At 43.1% G+C, this 17,344-nt stretch overlaps 1 protein-coding gene across 3 annotated transcripts in view; it reads right to left on the bottom strand.

Annotated features, from left to right (window-relative positions):
* The window catches only part of BICRAL (BICRA like chromatin remodeling complex associated protein), a 106,080-nt gene that overhangs the window by 65,336 nt on the left and 23,400 nt on the right, over nt 1-17,344 (bottom strand). Inside the window, exon 1 of one of the 3 annotated variants that reach the window (XM_060307416.2) lies at nt 16,694-16,777. The exons of the other annotated variants lie outside the window; for them this stretch is intronic. The gene's annotated coding sequence lies outside the window, so the exon portion shown is untranslated. Of the gene's footprint in view, nt 1-16,693; nt 16,778-17,344 lie in introns of those variants that run through there. 3 annotated transcript variants of the gene reach the window in all.

The following is a 17,344-nucleotide window of genomic DNA, read 5'->3' as shown; positions in this document are numbered from 1 at the left end:
TAATTGACTGTATGTTATCAGTGAGGCTCTGTTCAACAGTAGGCTATTATTTAAGTTTTGGGGGGAAAAAAAGTTATATGTGGATTTTTGACTGCATAGGGGGTTGGTGCTCCTAACTGTCACATTGTTCAAGGGTCAACTGCGTTTTATTTTGTCCAGAATACCCAAAAGCTATTTTGGAAAAAATTAAAAAAAAAAATTATTTAGTATTTATTTAATCATTTCAACATGTAATTAATATAAAATTAATGAGATATTTTACATACTTTTTCTCATACGAAGTCTTCAAAATCTGGTGTGGACTTTATACTTAGAGCACATCACAACTGGCGCATTTCAGGCACTAATAGTCGTCTGTGGTTAGTGCCCCCCATACTGGACAGCTCCCATCTAGAGACTTTTATAGAACTTAGTTTAGGAAAAACACTGGCCTAGAGGCTCATTTCCCCTTGTTAGCCTGTATGGACAGCCACAAGGTGGAAATCTTTAAGATTTAAGAACAGTTAAAGAGGTATGAATAATATTTACCCTAATTATTTACATATGGTTTCCAAGAGGTTTTGTTTGTGGGATTTTTTTTATGGAAGGGGAGGATGAAGGGAAGGGAGTTGCCATAACCCTTGTTTTCACCAGATTACAACCCCCTACACACACACACACACACACACACAGATATAATTTGGAAAAGGAAAAAAGTTGAATATTAAGTATCAGTTCCAAAGATAACCCTAGTCTAGCCATTGGACTGAAATAATCCTAATCTTCTCTAAGAAGCAAAGTTAATTTCACATGCTTCTTACATATTTAAAGACTTTAATATATATTTCTAAAAATAAGTTTCTTCTATAGCACAGGGAACTCTATTCAATATTCTGTGATAAAGAATATGAAAAAATATATATATGTATAACTGAATCACTTTGCTGTACAGCAGAAATTAACAATATTGTAAATCAACTATACTTGAATAAAATAAATTTTTAAAATAAGTTATTTCTTCATGTTTGTGTAAAATGATCTTAAATACATGAGAAAAAGATCCAATAGTAAATTATTTGAGGAAAAAGCAAACAAACACTGCTAAAAAGAAACTAAAACTGATGCTGAGAGCTCCTGAACCAGGTACTCCCACATAAGCCTCACAGCTGACAAACAGACCCACTTTTACAAACAGGGAACTTGCTGTAGGCTCTCAATCACCTGGGAGCTTGTTAAAAATCCAAATTCTCAGGCCCACCCCAGACCTACTAGGCCAGGAACTCAGGGGGTGTTAAACAAGCCATCCAGGTAATCCTGAGGCACACTCATGTTTGAGAACCACTACATCAACACAGAACTAGTATTTAAACCCAATCTGTCTAACTCCAAAAGCTATATATTTTTTAGAAGTTTTTTGGGGCCTTTCTTGGAGAGGGGGCTGAGAATTTTTGTGTGTATGTGTGGTAAAATACACATAACATAAAATTCATCATCTTAACCATTTTTAACTGAACAGTTCAGTGGTATTAAGTACCTTCACACTGTTGTGCAACCATCGCCACCATCCATCTCCAGAAGTCTTTTCATCTTGCAAACCTGAAACTCTGTACCCATTATATGCTAACTCTCCCTTTCCCCTCCCCCCAGCGCTTGGCAACCACCATTCTACTTTCTGTCCCTATGAGTTTGACTACTGTAGGTAACTCATATAAGTGGAACCCAGTTTCACCCAACAGCCTCAACGGCAGAAAGTTTGGAAAGTACAGAAATGCATAAAGAAGAAAATGGAGATCACTTATGATTCCACTGCCTATAGCAGTAACTGCTGTGGACTGAATTGTGTCCCCCACAAAACTCATGTTGAAACCCTAAGCTCTAATGTGACTGGATTTAGAGACAGGGTCTCTAGGAAATAATTAAGGTTAGATGAGTTCACAAGGGTAGAGCCCTAATCCAATAGGGCTGGCGATCTTATAAGAAGAGGAAGAGAGTCCAGAGCTCCTGTGAGGACAGCAAGAAGGTGGCAATCTGCAAACCAGGAAAAGGGCCTTCCCCAGCCAGCGAACTACCTGGCACCCCAATCTTGGACTGCCCAGCCTCCAGAACTGTGAGAAAATAAGTTTCTGCTGTTTAAACCACACAGTCTATGGTACAGTTGACCCTTGAACAGCTCAAGGGTTGGAGCTCTGACCATCTGTGCAGTCGAAAATCCACATATAACTTTATAGTCAGTTCTCTACATAGGCAGTTACTCTGCATCTGCAGACTCAATCAACTGTGGATCATGAGTACTGTAGTAGGTATTCCGTGAAAAAAAAAAAATCCGTGCATAAGTGGACCCATGCAGTTCAAACCCATGTTGTTCAAGGGTCATCTGTATTCTGTTATGGCAGCCTGAGCTAATACTTTGGAACATACTTTTTCAATCTTTTTCTTTAGTATATTTTTATTTTTTAAAGTATGTTTTATATTTAAACGAAATCAAAGCCCATATGCCTTTTTTCACTTTCCCAGCATTTTCTAAACCTCCATTCTGCAGACCAGTGATCAGCAGGACACTGATTTTTGGAAAGTGGGTTTTAGAGTGACATCAGGCTTCTACTGCTAAATTTCTCAGTCTTTTCTATACTAAACTGAGAATGTCAAGATGGGAATTTGTTATATTTGATCTCTAAGTGTTTGAGGGGAGAGCTCTGTATTACATCCCCTGCTGTTCTGATAAAAGTATACCACTGGACAACTAACAGGAATTTCAAGGGGCATTGCCTAGTCTTGGAAAGCAATACTGACTGACAGAAATAATTCACTTAAGACAAAAAGTCAATTTCATTTTCTAAAGGAGCCATTCACTCATTCATTCACTATTAGCAAACTAGTCTAATTAAACACTGCTTTAACATTTTTTTATAACAATAATTTTAAAAAGTAGTGATGGTTAAGCTCCAAATTAGTGAGGCACTGTTAACTCTTTGTATGCATGGTCTCACTTAATCCTGGCAAACTTCCTCTGCAAATCCTCAAGCCAGAGAAACTAAGGCACATGCCCCCAGAGAGGTTACATAATTTACTGGAGACAGCACAGAAAGGAAAAGAGCCAGGATTGGAACACAGATCTGTCTCGTTCCAAGGCTATTATTAACTACAATGCTTCTTTCTCTCTTAGTCAAATAACCGCCTTGCTTGAAAAACTTTATGATTTTTTTGTACGTAAAGAAAAATTCAAATACTTTGGCCTTGCATTGAGTGCATTTCACAAACTGTTATCCCAATGTCCCATCCCAGCCTTCCTTCTTTTCTCTCTCGTCTCTGAGAAACTTCTCACTTCATCCAACGAAGATTCCCCACTGTCTTGCCCCTCTTATATACTTCTCACTTAATTTCTTTCTTTCCCACCTAAATTCCTCTGCTTTGCCGTCTTCTCCTGGTCAACAAATGCCTTAGGTTCCAGTTCAAATTTAATTTTTTATGTGACCCTTCATTGCTCATTCTCTCACGCCCCACATCCCATCCATCAAGAAATCCCATCGGCTATACCTTCAAAACAGATCCAGAATCCAACCACACACCACCTCCACTGCTACCTCCCTAGTCCAAGCCGTCATCACCTCTCATCTGGCCTCTCTGCTCTCCCTCTTTTACCCCCTGCATCTATTCTCACCACAACCTCCTGAGCAATACCTTTAAAACATAAATCAAAACCCTCCAATGAATCCCCATTTTTCTCATGGTAAAAACCAAACTCCTTTCCTATGTTCAATTGTGAATAACCATTGAGTAAACAATGGCCCCCACCCCCACCCCCAAACCTCTCTGACTTCTTTCTGATTCTAGCCCTTGCTGACTTCCCAGGCCTAGAACTCACCAGTCATGCTCATGCCTCAGGCCCTTTGCACTGGCTGCTCTCTGCCTGGAATGTCATTCTTTAAGATAAGGCTCACTCCTTACTTCTTTCAACTCTCTGCCCCGAGGATCATGACCTACCAGTGACCACCTTCCCATCCCCGCAGCATTCCACATCTTCCTTGTCTTGCTTTATTTTTCTCCCTATAACTTACAAGTTTACCTAGGTATGCTGTCTGTCTTCTCATGAGAGTCGTGCTCATTGAGGCATCTTGGAGCCTAGAATGGCACCTGGCACATATTAGGTACTCAATAATATTTGCTGAATGAGTGAATGGATGGACGCGCTCACACACTTCGGTCAAAGGCTCTCTCTCCTTTGCTCTCTCATTTGGCACTTATCACATGCTGCTGTGTACTTTTCTGCATGTACTTATTAACCACCCACCTAGATCACATGTTCCTGTACCCTCCAAGTGCCCTGCACAAAATTAGCATTTAATAAATATTTGATGATCAATTATCAGTGCAGTGCCTTTTTCTTTCCAAATAGTTACAGTAATAACTTTTCAAAACATGACATTCCATTTAGAAAAGAAACATTCTGGAAAGGAAGAAAAACACCAGAATATTTTTATTTATTTATTTATTTTTGGCTGTACCACGTGGCTTATGGGATTTTAGTTCCCCAAACAGGAGTTGAACCCAGGCCCTCGGCAGTGAGAGCACCGAGTCCTAACCTCTGGACTGCCAGAAAATTTCCAGAATATTTTTAACTTTAAATTAATCTTAGGGCTTCCCTGGTGGCGCAGTGGTTAAAAGTCCGCTTGCCGATGCAGGGGACACGGGTTCGTGCCCCGGTCCGGGAAGATCCCACATGCCGCGGAGCGGCTGGGCCCGTGAGCCATGGCCGCTGAGCCTGCGCGTCCGGAGCCTGTGCTCCGCAACGGGAGAGGCCACAACAGTGAGAGGCCAGCGCACCGCAAAAAAAAAAAAAAAAAAAAAATCTTAAAAGGGTGGAAAATATTTTAAAGGTATATACATACAACGCATATACATATACCAAATCCATGTCATGTTCTGAAAATAAATTATTTGCTTTGTGCCTTTCATGTATATTATATCCTGAAGACATACTTGAGAGTCAAGCTCAAGGTAACATTTGGATAGTAAGGTAATTTGGAACATAGAACATATTTTAAATAATGAGTTGAGAATTTATGTAATGTGTGACAAAAATAAAAGGTTAATGTCAAATAGGTTTTATGTCACATTTTTTGACACAATATCAGTTTTAGTTGGGGAGCATCTAATTGTAATGAAAATGTGTTCTATAAACAATTTAAGTTTACATGTATGTATAGAACTAAAGTATTCGTTTACATGAAGACTTTAACACATCTCTGTATATTGTTCATTTTGTGCTGCATATCCAATGTGCACATTTCTGAAAAACAGTTTAGACAACTTTTTAACATTAGATGCAGATCTTTTCAGTCATCTTGACTATAGCACATGCACTATTCTCTTTGTGAGTATTGGTGGGGAAGACATGTAAACAGACCCCTGCAAGACTTATGGTGATTTCTTAATTGATTATTTATCTCATTTAACCTTAGAACCTTAACATGACAGTGCAAATGAAAAAAGAATGTACAGTAATAATATGGTACTCATAAAATATATTAAAAAGATAAGGAAATCTTCTCCGGTATGCACAGGTTTTCACATGGCACAATGTCCATTTTACATTTCTAGGTAAGTTAAGGCCCTCTCCACTCCTCTTTTTCAAACACAGTTCACCAAATTTCATTTTTCTTTGATTATTCTCTTTGGACATTTACTTTCAGATTGTTTTACCTACGTAATATATGCTGTAACAGAAAATAATTCTAAGTATACATGTGACATAAAAATCAGACTAATGAAGAGAAACAAGTAAAATAGTTTTAAAACTTTGGGAAAAAAAAACCCCAACAAAGCTAGAGGAGCAAAGAATTAGGGCAGTAGCTCGAGGGAGAAGTGAGCTCAAAAAAAAAGAAATCAGTTATTCTTTACCTTGTAAATTAGACCAGTAAAGTGAAAAAAAAAACCTAAAATAAATAAATAAGCAAGCAAGCGATCCTGAGGTTTATGGATAGAGGTAGCTCCAAACATCTCTAGGTGTAAATCTACATCTTTTAAGTATGATCACACCTAGAGAAAAGAGGCTGGACTCTCATGATCTTTCCAATCCTGATTCTCACAGATCTGGAGAATCAGAATACAAATAGGTCAGTTTATTCTTACTTCCTATTCCTAAATATATTTCTTTGCACTTCTAGGAAGTATCAGAGTTAAAAAATCTAAATGTAGCAGCATTCATTTTTATTTTAAATCCTAGGAGAAATACTTCCAAGTTAAAACCACACAATCGAAAACTTTTACTCTCAGTAATCAGGAGAAAATAATCTGATTTTTTTTGTGTGTGTGGATAACAGTCTCTACACATGGAATGAGTTATTTCTAAATCTGAAGACATTTCTCCACATTAAAAAAAAATCTATTTTTCTACTTCGCAGGTTAGGTCCAGTTTAAAAAACTAAACTTTGCTCTAGAAAACTTTCTTTGACAGTAATTTAAATTTTGTATGTAATACCTTTGTTTGCCAAACACAGATATAAAGATTTTAAATTTAATCTCTCAATATGGCATCCAGGTTTCTCCAGCTCTACTACTTATTGAGAAATGACTACTGAAAATAATTATAAACTATCCTAAGTTATTTTATATTCATAAAACTTTCGTGTATATTACACTAAAGCTAAACATTCAACAACTATGGCATTTTTTTTTTTTTTTAATTCAGGGGAAATGCTTAGGGCTTTAAAAATTATTGCTAAAAATCAAATGATGGGGCTTCCCTGGTGGCACAGTGGTTGAGAGTCCGCCTGCCGATGCAGGGGACACAGTTTCGTGCCCCGGTCTGGGAAGATCCCACATGACACGGAGCGGCTGGGCCCGTGAGCCATGGCCGCTGAGCCTGCGCGTCCGGAGCCTGTGCTCCGCAACGGGAGAGGCCACAACAGTGAGGGGCCCGCGTACCTCAAAAAAAAAAAAAAAAAAAAAATCAACTGATGGTGGTGGCCCTAACACTGTAAAATATTATTCGAAGGAGAGCTGAATACCAACTGTACAATAAAAACCAAGAAATCGGATAAATAAACTGTTTATCTTTTTTAAAAAATTACAATAAAAATCTGAAATCACTGCAAGCAACTGTTAAAGATGGGTGATTTTAATACATACAACAGCAGTCTTAACATTCCTTAGTTATGTTCAAAATATTTAGTCTACATAACAAATTTTGAAAGTCTCTCCCATATGACATTTACCACAAGATAATGAAATTCTTCATCTCCCCAAATTAGGCTTACCACTAGTAATAGTGAGAGGGCTGGTTCTCACTGGGAAAGAAGGAAAATTCAGGTTAGCTCTGGGAGCCTTGCCTGAACTCATGCACTACCTCAGACTGTTCAGGGACCAACTTAACGATCAAGAGCTGTAGGTCAGCCCCAGTGAACTAAAAAATCCACAGTAAGAATGTTTCATCATCTTTTATTACTGTTGTCCATCAGGGCTCAGCTTTCTCATAGGGTCAAAAAGAAAAGGAAAAAATCCTTCTGACACGTTATTTTACTGGCCTTATATTCAACCTACAGTATGGCCTCTTTAAAAGAATGTTTCCTTAAAGCGAATCACACTTTGTACGTTTTAAATCCAAATCTGTACTTTGATTACACTGACAACATTCCAAGCAAGGGAACAACTTGAGCTGTACCATATCATGTTTAATTAAGGTTCTAAGTGTTCTTTTTTCCAATTAGGATTTTTGCTAAGTGAAAGATATGATTCATAATCCCTGATTGCTCCCAAGTATAGAGCTTGGGAGCAATACTATGCATGTCTGACTCACCACACTATGCAAATAAAAAACTGAATTATCTGCAGAAGGAGCAGAATAACTGCTCTGACCTAAAATTTGACTATCGACATAAGATTCTGGGTTAAGATTCTGGGTTTTTTGATCACCACTTTTATTTATCAATAAAACAGTACTTTTCCCTATTCGTCCTATTGAAACAAAGGTCATCCCATTTTAATTTTAAAACCTCAAAATGCTTAACTAGTAGGCGGTCATTTATAGATAAAATCTTATACATGGGCTTAATACTAAGGGCAAAATGTATCGTGCATGGACATGCAGTATATATTCAACTCCCAGCTCTACCGCTTAGTAATGTAACCTTGGGCAAGTTATTTATCATTTCTAAACCTCAGTTTCATTACCTATAAAATGGAACAAACCTACCTACAGGGTGTTGTCAGAATTTAATAATACTAAACACCCGTCAGGGCCCGAAATAATGTTAAGGTTTAACAATATTCTTTCTCCTTTCCCCCATTTTCTTTCTTGTGAAAATGTTACAGTCACAGGTTGGGACACCTGTGACACATGTTTAATTTCTGATGCTACAAGGAAGCACCCTGGATTTCAGATGAACTGAAATAAGCCTTTCCTAGAAAGGCAATACCGTTCATACCTCATTCCCTCACATTTAGGATTTTTATTTCAGGTAATATGAATGTTCAATGTGTTTGCAAGATAAGCCAAAGAACCCACAAAAACAGAAAATGTTCAATTTTCCAACTTTATTAAAAAGAAATTTATAATTAAATAACAACTATATAAAGTTGATTAGGATTACAGGGAAGGGGAACCTGGGTTTCAGATCTGGTACAGTGAGGTCTCAGGATCTTTTCCTGAGCGGAAGCACATATGAGGTAAGGGGGAAAAAAGATCAGGCTGCCTCTCCCCAAGACCTCTTTCTTCCACGTTCCCAAACTGGGTATGTTGCCAGCCTTGAGCACTTGTGAACTGCACTACACGTGGGCAAGCCACCCCAGCAGAGCCGCCTCCTGGGCCCATCTCCATTCAGCGAGGTACCACTTACAAGGTTTCCCTTTTAGGGCTTTCAAGTCCACACCTCCTTCCTTCTCTGTCAGCTCTCCCACTTCACATTCATTTAACATCCACCCCCCACCCCCCCGCTTTCTGCTAGCCCCCTCACCCACTGTATTTTCCACTTCCACCCTAGAACATTATTGATCACGAGAGAACCATGCCATGCAGATGGAACTGGTATGTTGCTTAATTCATGTTGCCTCGCTGCAGCCAAGTACCATTCCTTTCATCCATCTTCCCCACATCTGACACATTCCACAAATTTACTCCCCTCAAACTCAAAACCTTTTGCCTCTGCCCCTGACAAATGACCTTGCTATCTTCCCAGGAAAGCCCACAGACCTCTATTTTGTTTTGTTTTGTTTTTTTGCAGTACGCGGGCCTCTCTCCGCTGTGGCCTTTCCCGCCGCGGAGCACAGGCTCTGGACGCGCAGGCCCAGCCGCTCCGCGGCACGTGGGATCCTCTCGGACCGGGGCACGAACCCGAGTCCCCTGCATCGGCAGGCGGACTCTCAACCACTGCGCCACCAGGGAAGCCCCAGACCTCTATTTTGAATCCTATCATCTACCCTGCTCTCCTCTTCTCTAATTTTACTTTACTGTTACTTATTCTGTAGGCCATTTGGGGAACAGAGGAACCTTATGAAAAGAATGACAGCAGTCTGAGGAAAGAATAGAGAAAGGGAGGTTAGGGAGAGTGCTACAAAGTTCCACTTGGTATTATCTGAATTTAAAAAAAAATGACTTTCCCTGTTTCTCTCCCTTTAATCTGATTTTCCTCTTACCCACAGAGATCACAATGTACTATAAGGCCTTGCTGATTTCTACCTATCTCAAAAATGTTTTTTTCTTTGGTTCCCACCATTCTACTCTAACCTGGGTTGTCTAAGTATTTAGCCAGAAAATGGTTACTAAGTGCCCAGCTTGTTTTAAATGCTATGCTAAAGGCTTAGAATAAGTGCGGGAACAGGGAAACATAAGATTTCATGGTCCTACGCCAGAACCTCTGTGTCTACAGGTGACTGTTATGCCTACTCAAGTTTGGGACCATGATAAGAGGGGATACTGTCTCTTTAGCCTCAATAATTTGAGATATGCTTTCTAAACCTTTCTTCCATAGAAAACATAGTACTTTGCAAATAGTCCAAGGCAGTGTGCAAGTAACATCTGTACCTGCCACAAACCTTTAAATGTTAATTCTTTTTCTTTCTTTTTTCTGGCCGTGCCATGTGGCTTGTGGGATGTTAGTTCACCGACCAGGGATTGAACCCGGGCCCTCCTCAGCGAGAGCACGGAGTCCTAACCACTGCTCTGCCAGGCAACTCCCGAATGCATTTTTTTAAATTGTGGTAAAACATACATAAGATTCACCATTTAAGTGTACAGTTCATTAGCTTTAAGTACATTCACATTGTTGTACAACTGTTGTCACTATCCAGCTCCAGAACTTTTTCATCATCCCCGGCTGAAATTTTCTACCCATTAAGTCACTTTTTATTAACCAAAACTGATTTTCATGGTTAAATTCTTCGCCCCCCACCCTCATTATCCTCTCTTGCTTTCCTACCCAAATAACATCTCAAGGTTCATCACTAATCACACCCTTGCAACCACCCTCAATTCCCTAGCTCCTCTCTTCCTATCACACCTGGGGGGCCAAACGCCAATCTTGGTTGAACTGATCACCTGGCTGCTTTTGCTTCCCTTGTTATAGCTGAACGTTGGTGGCAGAAAACCACACAACTAACTGGGTCGATTGGTTTCACCTTAAATTCAGACCTACCCCCTACCTCCAGCCACTCAATAATGCCCAGCCACCCTATCTGGTGTCTCAGTGAGTTCACTTCCTGCTGTCCAAGGTGAGGTGTCCTCCTCATCTCAAACCATCCACACCCTTTCCTCCTTTACTTTAGGTTGCTGGCCCTGCCTCAGACTTCACTGAGAAAACAGAAGCCACCAGAACAGAGAGCCCTATATTCTATCTCCAATTCCTAAACCTCCTTGCACTTGTGCCAATTTTTTGCCTTCTCTCCTGCTACACTGCAAGATGACTGCAAGTCATCTTGCCCCCACCAAAGGGAAACCCTCTTCTTGTGTTTTGAACTCCTTTTCTCCTTCTGAAGAATTTTGCTCCTTTGGCAGGAATTCCCTGGTGGTCCAGTGGTTAGGACTCAGCGTTTTCACTGCTGGGGCCTGGGTTCAACCCTGGTTGGGGAACTAAGATCCCACAAGCCGCACAGCGAGGCCAACAAATAAATAAAGAAAGAAAGAATTTTGCTCCTTTGGTAGTCCTATTTCTCTTCTGCATTAGTCTCTCCCTATTAGATATTCTCGCTAGCCTACTTGAAAATGCTCTTCTATTTCCCATCATTTCTTAAAATGCGCTTCCTTGATCACACCTCTCCAACCACTGCTGCGCAGTTTGTCCTCGCTTTACGGGAAAACTTCCCCAACAAGCAGTTTACATTCACTTCACTCCCATTCTCTCAATGCATTCCAACCTGGCTTCCATCCTCATGTGCCACTGAAACTACTTGTCAAGAGAGCCAAATCCAAGTGGAATTTCTCTATCCTCACTGTTTAACTTCTCAACAGTATTTGGCAGAGCAGACCAGTCCTTCTTTTCTTGAAAGGGATAATTCGCTCTCCTGCTTTAATGCTTAACCTTCTCGGTCTACTTTACCCAACCTTTACACACTGGAACTTTAAGGGCTTGATCTTAAGTCTTCCATGATCACAAATGATCTCAACCAGTTCCACGACATACTATCTCTATGATAGTGACTCCCAAAATTTATGTCCACTCCACTCAGCTCAACTTGAATATTCACTGCCTACTCGACTTTCCACTTGGATGTCTCACAAGTTTTTCAAAAACCTAAAAGGTTCTACATAGAACCCACCCCTCACACCTCTCCCTCTCCTAGTCTTCTCTACAAGCAATTGGCACCACCAGCCACCAAAGCTTAGGCCAGGAATCTGAAGGCATCCTTGATTCCTCCTTCTCTCTCCACAGCCAACCCATGAAGAAAATACTCCTGATTCAACCTCCAAAACATATCTGAAACCCACCATCTACTCTGCTCCATCTCCACTGCCACTGTACTTGTCTAAGATACTATCAGCCTTGAGCTGACCATTGCAATAGTCCCCTAACTGCCCTCTCTGCTTCCTCTCTTGCACCACAGAGCAGCCAGTGATATTTAAAAACAAAAACATATCACTGTCCTAATTAAAGTCCTACAATAGCTTCTCATTTTCATTAAAATCTCAAAACTCCCACAAGCCCTAATATAAGAGGCCCTGCACTCTCTCTCTCTAAGTCACTGCATTCTCCTGCTTTTCTCTTTTCTAACACCCGCACCCTCTGGGCCTAAAGGTCTTTGCACTTGTTCCCAGGCCAAGAATGTCTCCCCAGCTTTTCACATGGCTAGCACATGCTCATGTGTCAAGTCTCAGCTCAAATGTCACCTTTTCAAAAGGGACACTCCTTGACTCTTACTAGCCAAAACAGCCATTCCCTACAACACACTCTTTTAGACCCAACAGCTTATTAACTTCTTATAAATTTTCTTAACCTGTAATTATCTTGTTTGTGTTTACTTATTTCCTGTTTTTCCCACTATACTATAAAGTCCATGAGGGCAGAGATCTTGTCTGTCTTGAATTTCACTAAAGGCTACTTTAAAATAAAGAAGCTACTCTTTCCCTCTGAGCAGGTTTATTTTAGAGTTCCCCTCCTTTCAAGCTTTATTGGATTTTAGTCAAAGAAAATAATTACTCTGGCATTTACCATGAAAAACAAGGGGAGAAAAACCACATGACACAAATACTAGGACTCCACCCACTCACTAGTCTAGACTGGACACAGACTGCACACAGGTATCCAACAGTTTGCCCCTTATAAAACTTTTCAAAATGTAGAAGGACAGAGGAACGTGGATATACACAAAGATAATATAATTTTGACATCTGCATCAAAAATCAAAGTTTCCAACCATTCCCCCTAGCAATCACTAAACACTTTAGAATAAAGAAAATCTTAGAATTTTAGAATAAGGAAAGAAAAGCACAAAATAACTAAAATACGTAGTCCTTGCTCCAGAGAAGTTAATGATTTCCTCACTGACTCGGTTCTCATTTTGGTCTGGTTGGCTATTCATTACCTGCTCTGGATGTTTCTTCCTGACCTTCTGTTTCTTTAATGCATACTCTGTTCTTATCAAGTCTCATGTTTAGAATAACTTTCCCATCCTACTTCCCAAAACCCCAAAAAAATACCTTCCCAATTCAAAATCAGAAAGAACCCTTCCTTTCAAGGATTTATCTCTAGGTTTTTATTTCAGGGTATTTCCTACCCTATTCCTAAATTCTGTATCAACCCTAGATTCAATTCTATCAATATTTTTGTTGCATAGCTGTCTTGACTAAACTAGATGGCCCGGCTAGACCTAGAAGCCAGTATGTTATGTAACTTGTAATAGAATGAAATTATCTACTTTAAAATATATGCTAAGATTTTAAAGGCTTGCAATACTTAAGTTTTCTTTCTGTAAGAAAATCATTTCAACGATTTGATAAATGGCGGAGGAGAAAAATAATGTGAGCAATAAAACTGTGCTGAGGGCTTCCCTGGTGGCGCAGTGGTTGAGAGTCCGCCTGCCGATGCAGGGGACACGGGTTCGTGCCCCGGTCCAGGAAGATCCCACATCCCACATGCCGCGGAGCGGCTGGGCCCGTAAGCCATGGCCGCTGAGCCTGCGCGTCCGGAGCCTGTGCTCCGCAACGGGAGAGGCCACAACAGCGAGAGGCCCGCGTACCGCAAAAACAAAAAAACAGAAAAAAACTGTGCTGAAACTCAAAATGATATAGACCTCGTCTCATGTTCCAATTCAAGAGAGCCAGCAGCACGGTCCATAGTGTAGTACAGCGATGTTTTGAATGTGTATCTGTGTCACAATGGAATCACCTGGAGAGCTTTGGAATAACACAGAATCCTACATATTCAGGGGATCCTGGATGAGCCAGAATTTCAAAACTGGAGGGAGTTAGGGGCATTGAGAAGTTGAAAGCAGGAATCTTAAAACTGAGACTGCCTAACACATTAGACCTTTTGAAAAAACCTCAACTGTCCCTGACAAATGGATGTTACAAATCTGTATTTTAAAACATCTCCCCAGTTGATTCTGATGCTCAGATTTGGAAACCACAGATACAGAGCCAGGAACATGGCTTTTGGGATCCACTGTCAATTCTACCACTTAAAACTTCCGAGACCTTGAACAATTCGAATATCTTGGCAAACATTTTTAGTTCCTCCCCTGGTAAATATATACAATTCCTGGCATACAACAGTGTTCAACACATGGTAGGTCTTATAGGGCCTAAAACATCCACTATAGTATTTGTAAACACAAGCACACACCTAATAGTGCCACTATGTTACTTTTATCCACCAGAAATTAACTATTTACTTTCCATCTCGGTGGGCTCCTAGAGAGATCAGAGCTTTACCGATGTTTTTCCTCCTCCCAATAATCTTTTCAGTAACAATTGAAAACAAAGTTAAAACCCACACACACTTTGATAAACAGCTACTACAGGACAGATAAATACTTATATGAATGCTTCTAAGGAAACACTTTAATGAGTGGGGGAACTGAGAAGTCTTGTATGATCAGAAAGAGATGAACCAAAACACAGTGCTTTTTTGTTTGTTTTGTTTTTGTTTTTAGAAAGGAAAAGGAAAAAAGTCTCCGGGGTGTTTCAAGGCGAGTTTAATTTTTCAGATCAGAGTTCTAAGAAACTATCGTAATTTACTACCATTTGGAATAGGGGATATGAAAGCCAAAAAGAAGTTTCAAGTCACTGGAACCCATCAGCTTCCCACAATTTGACAACTAGAGGAAAGTCTCTCCAGGGTTGTGATAAGACAACCAACTAAAAAAACTAACATAGGGTACCTATACAGAACCACGCTACTAGAAGGCAGGCAGACACTGTCCTCGACTCTTTTTTCTGCAATTTTGTAACCTGGCTCGACTTTACTCTCAAAATGAAGTGGAAGAGGATGAACGAAAAGCCTCCATGCCCTGCCCGAAGCCGGGCCAGGGAAAGCAAAGCCGTCCAGGTTCAAGCCGTAGGAAGACGACGGGAAGCCCTCACCTCCAATTTTGACTGGGGCGGGGGCGGAGGGGGCTGCGGGTTCAGGGAGGGAACCCCTCGGCTGCAAGGCCCGACCCTCGGCCCACTTCCTTCCTCAACGCAAGTGGTAGAAGGAACAAGATGCCGCCGGCCCCAGCCCCTTCCCGCTCCGAGCCGGCTGCCTCGCCTTTCGGGTCTGGGGGCACTGGGAGGGACCAGGCTACTCGGCCCCGGGCCCAAGTACAGATTTCGGCCCCCGGAGCGTAGCCCCCACGCCCCGGACCGCCCAGCGCTGGGGTCGGCAAAGCGTCCCCGAAGGGCGCCGCCCGCGCCGCCAGGTAAGATGGCGCCCGCGGAGCAACTGCGCCACCAGCCCTGGCGACAGGCCAGGCCCAGCGCCATCTTAGCGCCTTCCAGCTACCACCCCCCCACCCCGACCCGCACAACCCCCGCAAGATCCTGCGTCCGGGACGATCCGGGGCGCGAGCCGCGTCGGGCCCGCGCACTCTCAGCCAAAAGAGTGCCACCGAGCCTCTCGTGTCTTCGGACCGGCCGCACAGGCCCCGCAGGAGGCGCCTGGCTGGGCCGAGGGTCCTCCGCGCGGCACAAGGGCTCGTCCGGGCCAGGCCGCGGGTCGTCTGCGGTGCTTTGGACCCAGGCAGCGAAGCGACGGGGAAGGGCCAGTCCTGCCGGCAGGCGCGCTCCGAGAACCGGGCCGGGGAGGCTGACCGGCCCCGAGCTCTCCCAGCCGCGGCCGCCCGCACAAGCAGCGGGAAGGAGGAAGCCAGGATGAAAAATAAACCCCGTGCAGCCGCCGCCTCCCTCCCACCCGCTCCCCTCCCCCTCTCGAGACGCGGGGTCCATTTTGCCGAGAAGAAAGAAAATGCGATTCACACCCAAGAGCTTCCGAGAGAGAGAAGAAACGAGGGGGGGGAAAACCGAGGGGAGGAGATTGGAAAAGCTTATTTTTCTTCCTCGCTCGCCGTCACTCCTGGCCCTCCCTGCCCCTGCTCACGGCCCCGCCGCGCCGTCCTCCCCTCGCCGAGCCCCGCTCCCTCCTTCCCGGCTCCCGGCGGCTCCGGGGGGTGGGGGGGGGGCGGAAAACACTCGCACTCGCACACACAACTAATTTTAAACCGGCTCAATCAATGAGTCATTAAACGGCTTCCCTCCCCTCTCCTCCCCACCACCAACAGCCACGCCATCCCCCTTCCCAGGCTCTCCCTCTCCCCGCTCCAGAAATTTGCATCCGCGGAAAAGAAAAAAAAAAAAAAAAGGCGCCGGGGCCCCCACCCCGCCTAGGCGCCCCCATCCCGGCCCCGCCGCCCCCTGCCCGCCCGCGCCCTCGCCCGAGACACTGAACTTGGTCTTCCCGGGGCCCGGGCATCGCTGGGAAAGGCATAAACACTCGATTCCCCTTTTCTCCGTGTCCATTAAACATCCACCCACCACCACCATCACCCACCCACAAACCCACCCCCCCCCCAAAAAAAAAACACAGCCTTAGCCAATAGCTCTCTGGGCTGAAACCTAATATCCTGGTTTTGGCAACTCGGTGTTTAATTTGCTCCTCTTTCTTTTCTGTCTGGAGATATATCTCCAGCTCCCCCCCTCGCTTTTCCCCTCCCCGAAGGAAAGAGGCAGAGGAAGGAGGTTGTGTGTGTTTTTTTTTTTCTCCTTGAAATTTTTATCACAAAATTATAATACACTCAAAGGGAAACTCACCGTCATGAAAAAGCAGTGCCTTGTCAACGGGGTTTCTGCGCCATCGCACCAGGGGCGGCGGCGGCGGCGGCGGCGGGCGCGGGGCGCGGGGCGCGGGCGCGGGAGCTCCCGGCCGAGCGGCGCCGGCCACACGCGCTCCGCTCTCTCTCTTGCTCACCCCCGCGCCGGGCGGCGGGCGCCCGCTCCCCGCGCCCGCCCGGCCTTCATGCTCTGCGCCCGGGCAAACCGCTCGCCTGCTCGTCTACCTCCAAACTTCGGTTCTCGCCTAGCAAAAAATGTGAAGATTAGGATTTTTTCAATTAATTTTTTTTTTTTTTTTTTAGAAAAATCAAGCTCCAAAGCTGATAATTCCTGTTTCCTTTGGGATTCTTTTTAACTTCAAGAAATGCCGTGGTTTAGTCAAGAAACAGGGTTATTGGCTTTTTTTTTTTTTTTTTTGAAGATCTACAAGATGCGTGCTATTCTCCGCAGGCGCCCTACGCGCGCGCACACACACACACACACACACACACACCAGTTTTAGCTGGGGGGGGGACGCCGATGGGGGGGTTAAAAACAAAAAACAATATTTGTTTAGAACTCTAACTGGAACATGTCCCAGTACATACTTTTTGCATATGCTTTAAAAAAAAAAACACACAAAAACGAAAA

This window comes from Globicephala melas, chromosome 11 (assembly GCF_963455315.2).
Source record: "Globicephala melas chromosome 11, mGloMel1.2, whole genome shotgun sequence".
Lineage (NCBI taxonomy): Eukaryota > Metazoa > Chordata > Mammalia > Artiodactyla > Delphinidae > Globicephala > Globicephala melas.
This window is presented reverse-complemented; position numbering and strand designations above follow the sequence as displayed.